At 56.2% G+C, this 7,874-nt stretch overlaps 1 long non-coding RNA gene across 1 annotated transcript; it reads left to right on the top strand.

The window, feature by feature from the left end:
* The first annotated feature begins 336 nt into the window (after positions 1 to 336).
* On the top strand, positions 337 to 3,456 carry LOC143380726 (uncharacterized). The gene is made up of 3 exons (XR_013088678.1): positions 337 to 477; positions 871 to 995; positions 3,072 to 3,456. It is a non-coding gene; the product is annotated as an uncharacterized LOC143380726 (long non-coding RNA).
* The last annotated feature ends 4,418 nt before the right edge of the window (positions 3,457 to 7,874 follow it).

Below are 7,874 nucleotides of genomic sequence, written 5' to 3'. Positions count from 1 at the left end.
TGGTCAGCCTGGTCAGGCTCCAGGGTGGCCCAGGTACGTCGCCCACTGGTCCTTGGCTGGGTGGTTTTGGACCCAGGGGTCCCTGGCAAGGTCTGGAGATGTGTGTTTGTTCCATCCTGGGGCTGCCACGGTCCTCTAGTGGGTAGAGGCCTAGGGTGCTCTGGATGCCCACGGTGCAGAGGACAGCTCCACAACCAAGGGTCAGCTGGCCTCGGGTTTGAGTAGTGCTGGGGAGGACCGGGCTGGTGCAGGCTCACAGTAGTGGGAACACGCTCTACTTCTGAGGTTGCAGCCTGAGGAGCAGAGTGTGGGCTGAAGAGATGGGGCAGCGCCTCCGTACAAGCCAGAGTCCCCTCTCTGCTGGTGGTCACCCCAAGGCAGGCAGGGAAGGCCGATGGAAAGAGCCTTCAACAGGCCCTGAGATGCTGAGCAGGGCCCAGACTTCACCCAGCACAAGCTAGGAGCAAGGTACTTGGGGTGAGTTACTAGGAGCAAGGTGCTGGGGTGAGGTGCTTGGGGCGAGGTGCTTGGGGGAGGTATTTGGGGTGAGGTGCTTGGGGCGAGGTATTTGGGGGTGAGGTGCTTGGGGTGAGATATTTGGGGTGAGGTGCTTGGGGTGAGGTATTTGGGGTGAGGTGCTTGGGGTGAGGTGCTTGGGGCGAGGTGCTTGGGGCGAGGTGCTTGGGGTGAGGTGCTTGGGGCGAGGTGCTTGGGGTGAGGTATTTGGGGTGAGGTGCTTGGGGCGAGGTGCTTGGGGTGAGGTGCTTGGGGCGAGGTGCTTGCTCTAGAGAGGCTGAAAGGCGTCTGTGGCAGCGCAGTCCTAGTGGAGAATTAACCCTTTCCTATCCCTTTGGGTTTTCTCTCTTTCAGCCTCAGAGTGTGGTGAAGTGGGGAGCGACTTTGCCAACAATAACATCTCCCGTTTCCCACACTGACTTCTGGGGAAGGGGATCTGCTCTGGATCTGATGGCTGACGTCCACTCTGCCCCTCAGAGGTGGGCATTACAGAGCTCCTGTACCTTCTCCTGTTGGAAGCTCCCGCCGTAGTGGCCGCGCCCACCGTGGGCCTTTCTGTTTGATGCTCTCTCTGTGGATGGCCCACAGTAGGGTCAGGTGGCCTAGAGCACACAGGGAGGTCGCCTGCACTGGGCTTGGGCCAGGCCCAGGAGGCCCCCAGCTGGACAGAGGCTGGGCACGGGGAGAGCGGAGTGTGATGCTGGTTCAGAGTGTCAGCAGCCCAGGGTGGGTGGGAAGGGCTGCTGTGCAGATGAGCACCTGCTTCTGACTGTGCTCCACGAACTGGAGGCACAAGAGCCCAGCTGGTCGAGTGGACAGAACAGGGAGGCTCCTGGACAGACGTGGTCTTGCTTTTGGCATGAGCTCTTTGATCCTGTTGGGTGAAATGCACGGCCTTCTACACGGGATCTGAGCACGTCCATGGCTGCACTTTCAGGAGTTGGGTGTCGCTGTCATGGCCAGGCCAACACACATGGTGACGTGTCTTGTCTGTGGTTCTTCCTCGTCTCCTGTCCACCAAGGCCACTGTCACAGTGGAAGACATTGTCAGGACGGTGCTCAAACACAAAGGAGCTGTCACTTGGGGTTTGTGGTGGGCTCTCTGTCTCCACTCCAGGCTGGGCTCAAGTTCTGCAGGCCTTTCCCGAGGTCAAGCACTGGACAGAGACCCAGCTGACTCACAAGCACACGGATAGCCTCTGCTTGCACAAGCAGTGCTTTTGCTCACACCCAATCTGCCTCCGCATGCTCACGTCAAGCTCAGGCCCGGGGCGGGCAGGGACCCCTTCCTGTGCAGGGCAGGGGGAGCACACAGGTCCACCACTCCACCTCCTCTCAGCTCTGTCTTCCATGGAAGGTGTCAGAGGTGTTAAGTGGCACAGAGAGACCTTGGACTTGCAGTATCTGTGCATGGAGACAGCGCTCACGCCCCACGAGGCGAGCGTCGTCCTGGCAACCACGATGCCGGGAGCTGTGTGCTCACAGCTTGTTCCAGTGTGGGCTAAAGAGACACTGGATTCTCACTGATGCTGTGGGTAGGAAAAGAAGGAGCCATTTCTGGCAATATACCTGTTCAGCCCTGTGCTCTGCTACTCCTGGGTCACATTCTCTGGAGCCCTTCTTGGTCTAATCAGGGACAAACCAATAAAGAAGAACATTGAATGGGGATTTGCATGCAGTCCGGGTCCTTGGCTGGCCTAGAAGAGGCACAGATGGCTCTGGCTGTGTGGCCCCAGGGCCATAGCCACCAGTTGTCACTGCTGCTGCCTTTGGACTGTGACTTGAGTGCGGCCATCTGTGGCTGAGGAGGTCCTGGCCCCGTAGCTGTAGACTTCTGTGACTACTGGTCTCCACACTGGTAGGGTGGCTTCAACAGGCACAAACCCAGGGGCTGCCTGGCCTTCCGTGGGTTCTCACCAGGCTCCCTGTGCTCCTGAGCAGGTCAGCGTGACTTAGGTCGCGACACACCCATGGTCACTTTCTGACCCAGAAAGCCTCCTGCCAGCACCCATGCCTATCCTTAGGCCTGAGCACCGCTCCCACAGGGTCTTGGCATCTGCAGGTCACTGCTCTGAACGGAGGAGACAAACCCTCTGCACCTGTTCTCATGGTCAGCAATGGCGCTGCCAGGTGGATTGGGGGTGTAGTTCATGCTTACCAGGGACTTGTGTGCAGCTCCCCAAGCCCAGTGGCCCTCACTAACCTGACCTGTGCACCCATGAGACACTGGACGCCGGGCTCAGGAGCCAGCCTTCCGCCTCAGCCCCTGCAGAGAGCCCAGCACCCCGTGGAGTGAGAGTCTCTTGAGGGAGGGGTCCAGGTCCCCGTCCAGCCTTTCCTTTGTACCACTCAAGTGACCCTGAGGAAGCCACAGAGCCTGGCCACGGCATGGTTTTCCTATCTACAAAACAGGACAGCAGCAGCACCTCTCCAGGCTTGCTCCCCACTCTGAAGTCCGGAGGGGTGCGTGGAGCTCAGGGGTGCTGACGGCCGTAACATGGACTGGGCATGACCCAACAGCATGTTAATAAAGGGGCTTCTGCTTTCTATTTCAGGTGTGAGATGGATGCCCAGGTCTGCCAACCCATGCCCCAGCTAACAACCACGCGCACACAGCCTGAGGATCTCTAACAAAGCTTTCCAGATGTTCTAAAACCATGCCTATTCAAGAGCTCTCGTTGAGGACAGTGGGCTGGGAAGCTGAGGAGGAGGCCGCCTGCCCTCCTGGAGATGGGCCGGACACCCCCGGTCCCCATTCTGCAGGCCTGCTGAGCTGCTTCCTGGGGAGAGTTAGCCTCCACCAAGTGAGTCTGAGTTACCCCGGAGCCTCACACCCCCTGTCCACAGAACGACACGTCCCCTGCTTCATTTCCTCAAGTCCAGGGCTCCTGCTCGGCCGCGCTCTGATGTTGATGAATACCCATTCACAGCCCAATTAAAAATGACTGCCAGCGTGCGGCCTTGGGAGACGGAGAAGAGGCTGGCGCAGCCTCGAGCGCTGACAAGCGGATGTCTTGATGAGCTCCAGCTTCTGGTGGGGGTCAGAGCAGCCCACGGCTCCCGCATTTCTGCAGGAAGCCCTGCAGGGAACACGTGTGTCCTTCCTGACAGGTCTGTGCAGTGCAGCTTCCTGCTCATGAGTCCTGAATCGGACCTCAGAGGGCTCTTCCCGTTCCCCACACAGGGCTTGTCATCGAGGCATGTGGCTGTCCTTCGGTCCCCCAGCTGTGGGTCTAACTGCGAAGCCTCTGTGCTCTGCAGCTGCCCTTGGCCCTTACTGAGCACATGCGTGCTGGGCCACCACCCAGACACTGGATAAAAGGAGTGGTCCCTGAGCTCCAGGAGATGGCCAAATGCACAGCATGTCACTGTGCAAAGAGCAGGACATGTGGCCCTGTGAGGCCCACATAGAAGAGCCAAGTGCAGGTCTAGGGCGGAAGGGTGAAGGGCTGAGGCCTTTCCAGGAGCAGAGGCTCAGCCTCCCTTGGAAGACTGAGTGTTGTTTTCTGTGGAGAGTTTTGGTGGAGGAGGAGTAACCCTGGGGTGGGAGGCGGCCCAGCGGCCAAGCAGGGGAACAGCTGGAGCAAGCTTCCTCTGCGTCCAGGGAGTGGCAGCGGCCGGAATGTGCAGAGTGCAGGGGGAGCTCGGGTGGGAGGACCCAGCCACCTCTCAACAGAGCGAGGCCCGTGGTCCTCTAAGTAGAGGAGGGGCCTCTGGGCCCCTCAGCCTGGGCAGGGCGACTGTGGCCAGCGGGACTCTGGGTGGCAGGCTCCATCTCCCTCCCTGTGGGTACAGAAAACAGATGCCGCTGTCTTGGCTGACAAGGAGGAGCCTGCTCTGTGGATTCTGTCACACTGTGACTGTCACTCTCACCCCCCTGTCATGTGAGGGGCCCTCTCTGTGCAGAGCCTTCCCCCATGAGGAGTGGGCTGCGTCTCGACTACTGCCAGGTCCAAGGTCACATGTGAGGTCCTGGACACTCAGACTAGAGGCTACTTGTTGGTTCATCGCCCCGGGGGGCCTCCCAGTCCAAGCTCATGGTGTCTCGGTGACCACCCTCTTGGGAGCCACGAGCTGTTTGTGCAAAGAGCTCTCTGTTTCGCATAGGGACCATCAGTGAGAAGCCCGTGCTGTGGTTAGCAGATTGGGGTTTGGGTCTGGGGTCTTTCTCAAGCCCATTTTCTTCAGACATCAGCAAGCATGAGCGCCGGTCTCTGGTTAGCGGGCACAGCCGCCTGTGGGTGAGATCCCTCCGAGTTGGCCAGAGTCCTCAGGTCCTGTCAGGGTGCCTCCTGGGTGCCTGCCCTTGTTCTCTGGCCCGAATGAGATCATCTCAACCCAACACTGCTCTGTGCTTCTCTCCAAACCCCGAAAGTTCTCTTCTTCTTTTAGGTGATATGGGGGTGGGGGGACCCCGGCCTCACACTTGCTAGCCAAGGGCTGTGCCACTGAGCTGCCTCCAGCCCTGCTTACAGACCCTGAGCTCCTGTGCAACCTCTGGACACCCAGGAGGGCTCTGGACCTCCCGCGGGACAGACCCCAGTCCCCCCTATGTCAAGATCTTCTAAGATCTTCCATTTCTTCATTTATTTCTGATGTTTTTAAAAAATGAGGTGGAAAACTGGTTCATGGTGTGGTTGACAGAAAACAGGTTATCAGTCATGTTCAGATAGGCCATCCCCAGCTCCTTCGCTTACGAGATGCTATCGCCTAAATAAGGTCATCCCTGTTGGGACATCAGGTGGGCACTCCGGGTCAGCAGAGGAGGCTGTCTGCAAACCTAGGATCCAGCACAGGGACGGGGGGAGGTCAGAACCCCCCATGGAAGCCCAGAGTGGTGGGAGGCAGATTCCCTCCTGGTCGCCACCGGGGCCTCTGCGGCTCCTGCTCCGCCGCCGCCCGGGGCTCCCTGCTCAGCTGGTGGAGTTTCAGCCTATCAGTGGGAAGCTCCGCTGGGTTGATGGCTCTGCTCTTGGTCTTGTAAAGGTGAAATTTCTAAGCTGATTCTAAGCCACAAAGCCTGAGTTAAAGTGTAAAAGACCGGGCATTGTAAAGCTTCGAGGTTAAAGAGTAAAAGACCAAGCATTGTTAAGTTCCCCTGCTACCCCCAAAACCTGTAATCCCTGTAGCTGTTAGGACAATACCCGAATTGCCCAGTAAATATTTCCACTGACTCCCGGGTTGCCTAATAACTTGGGACTCTGTGTAGTATGTCACGTAGGCATTGCAGGACCTAAACCAATCAGTTTGAATGTGTACCCCGCTTAGGAGAGACCAATCACCCCCGACCAATCTGTTCCCGCCAATGAATGTACTAATCATGTCCCAGAGTTGTTGTTCAATTTTCCTGCGCCTCATGAAGATTTGTTCTGATGTATGCAAAGCCCCCACCCTACCCAAAAAGTGTACTTAAGCTCTGCTTGACCTCTGCTCTGGGCTCTGGGCTGCTCTCCCTTTTTGAGTGAGCCTGCCTGGAGCCTCAGCGTGCTCAATAAACCCCCTCCTGCTTATTGCATAAAGTCAGTCTCTTGGTGGTCTCTTCCTCCAAGGCTTCGCCGGACCCTTACAGTCTGAAAGTCGCCGTCCCACTGAGGCCCAGAGGACTGCCTTTCTTGTGACATTGTCCATTTAACCTCTGTAACTTAAAGCTAGGACAGTGAGGCCACAGGCCGCTCCTCCCTGCATCCTGCGGGGTGTCCGTCAGCCTCTGAGCAGGAGGTGAGCAGAGTGGCGTTTCTCTTCAGACCCTGGGAACAGCAGCATGCCCATGGCCTCCACCCCAGGCCTTCGACTCTCCTGTTTCCAAGCTGCCTTAGGGCCAGGGCACTGCCTTGCAGCCATCTCTGCCAGGGTCCTTGTCCCCCACTCCCCCCAAGCTCGGCTTCCAAGGGGGCAAGGGCTGGGCTGCACCTAAGGCCAGGGTGTGGCGTTGCCCCTGGGTGGATGGTGCAGTCGTGCATAGTATTTATATGTATGTGCTTTCCGAGCCTGTTGCATACACTACCCAATTTCTTTTTAAAGATCTGCTTTTTCTTTTTACAAGTATCCTCTTAGAGAGGGGTCTTCTCAGAACCTCCTGGGCCCCAGTTTCTTTGCTCTTTGCTGTGGGTCAGCCTAACCCAGACGCCACTTATCATTCAACACAGAGCAGCCCAGCATTTGCTCAGCTGGAGCCCAGGCTCCCCGAGGGAGCCGCCTTGTTGACAGTTCTGTGCCGTCCAGAGCGTGAGCTCTGCAGAGGAGGTACTCTCAATGTGTTCAACCAAGAGGACCCCGCTGAGCGCCAGGCCGGCCTGCCTGCCTCTGGCCCGTGCTCTGCCACACACCATGCTCTGACTCCGCGTGGGCTGCCTAATTTAATCCCGGCCTCCTCATCTGTAAAATGGAGATCACAATTCCTACGAGGCTGGGTTGTCATGGAGACTTAGCTTCGTATGGCCTGTCAATCACAAAGCAGGGCTGCCAGGGGTCCCTCCCCGGCAAAGCTTCTGCTCAGCCTCTGACAGGGAGTCTTCCAGGCCAGAGCCAGGACGGCACTCGAGACGCCTGGTCTTCCACTGCACCACCTCCCAGACCCCGTCCCTCTGTGCCTCACAAGGTTCTCTGGATCTCTTGTCTAGTTATCAGTGATCTGCGATGGAATCAGGGGGCGCAGTTACAGAAGCCTGCTTGATTATAATTCAGTGGGCATCTTGAGAAATGAAGTGTTTGGTAGGTCTGAGAATTGTCAGGGGAAAAAAGGCATTTCCTCACCATTGTTGAAAATCCTCATAAAATCCTTACAATTGCAGTAATAAAAATAGCCAACATAAAGTGGTACTCATCATATACCAGGCTAAATGCTGGGTACTAAATGCTGTGGATGCAGTATTTAATTTCGTTTTCAAGGGTATTTTTCTCTCCTTTTTCTATACAAGAAAGCTGAAGTCTGAGGAGTCGAAGTGGCTGGCCCAGCCCAGGGACTTCCTGGGCCCTGCCCTCCTCCTCATTCTTGGGCTTTCCGATGGTTCAGCTACTTGCTTTTCTTAGGGGTTGTTTTGTTTTACAGTTTTCTATTTAATTTGCTGGAATTTAATTCTTGGTATGAAATGTAACAAAACTGCATTTTGAGGTTTTTCCATTTAGACAATTCTTTCAATGCCATTGAATAAATCCATCTTTTCCCTATTATTTCATGATTCTTTATCTTTTTTCATATTAAATTCTTAGTTCTACTAGATTCTGTTTTTTTTCCAACTATTCCTGGAACATCATTGTTTCTCCTTAAAAAAGCCGTACCCCCTTTCCATCTTAGTTGAAGGTCACAGGTGGGTGGTTTTTTGTGTAAATGTGGGGGATCAAACCCACTTATGAAGCCT

This window comes from Callospermophilus lateralis, chromosome 14 (genome assembly GCF_048772815.1).
Source record: "Callospermophilus lateralis isolate mCalLat2 chromosome 14, mCalLat2.hap1, whole genome shotgun sequence".
In the NCBI taxonomy this organism is placed as follows: Eukaryota; Metazoa; Chordata; class Mammalia; order Rodentia; family Sciuridae; genus Callospermophilus; species Callospermophilus lateralis.
The sequence above is the reverse complement of the archived record's forward strand: the minus strand, read 5'-3'. Positions and strand labels throughout refer to the sequence as shown.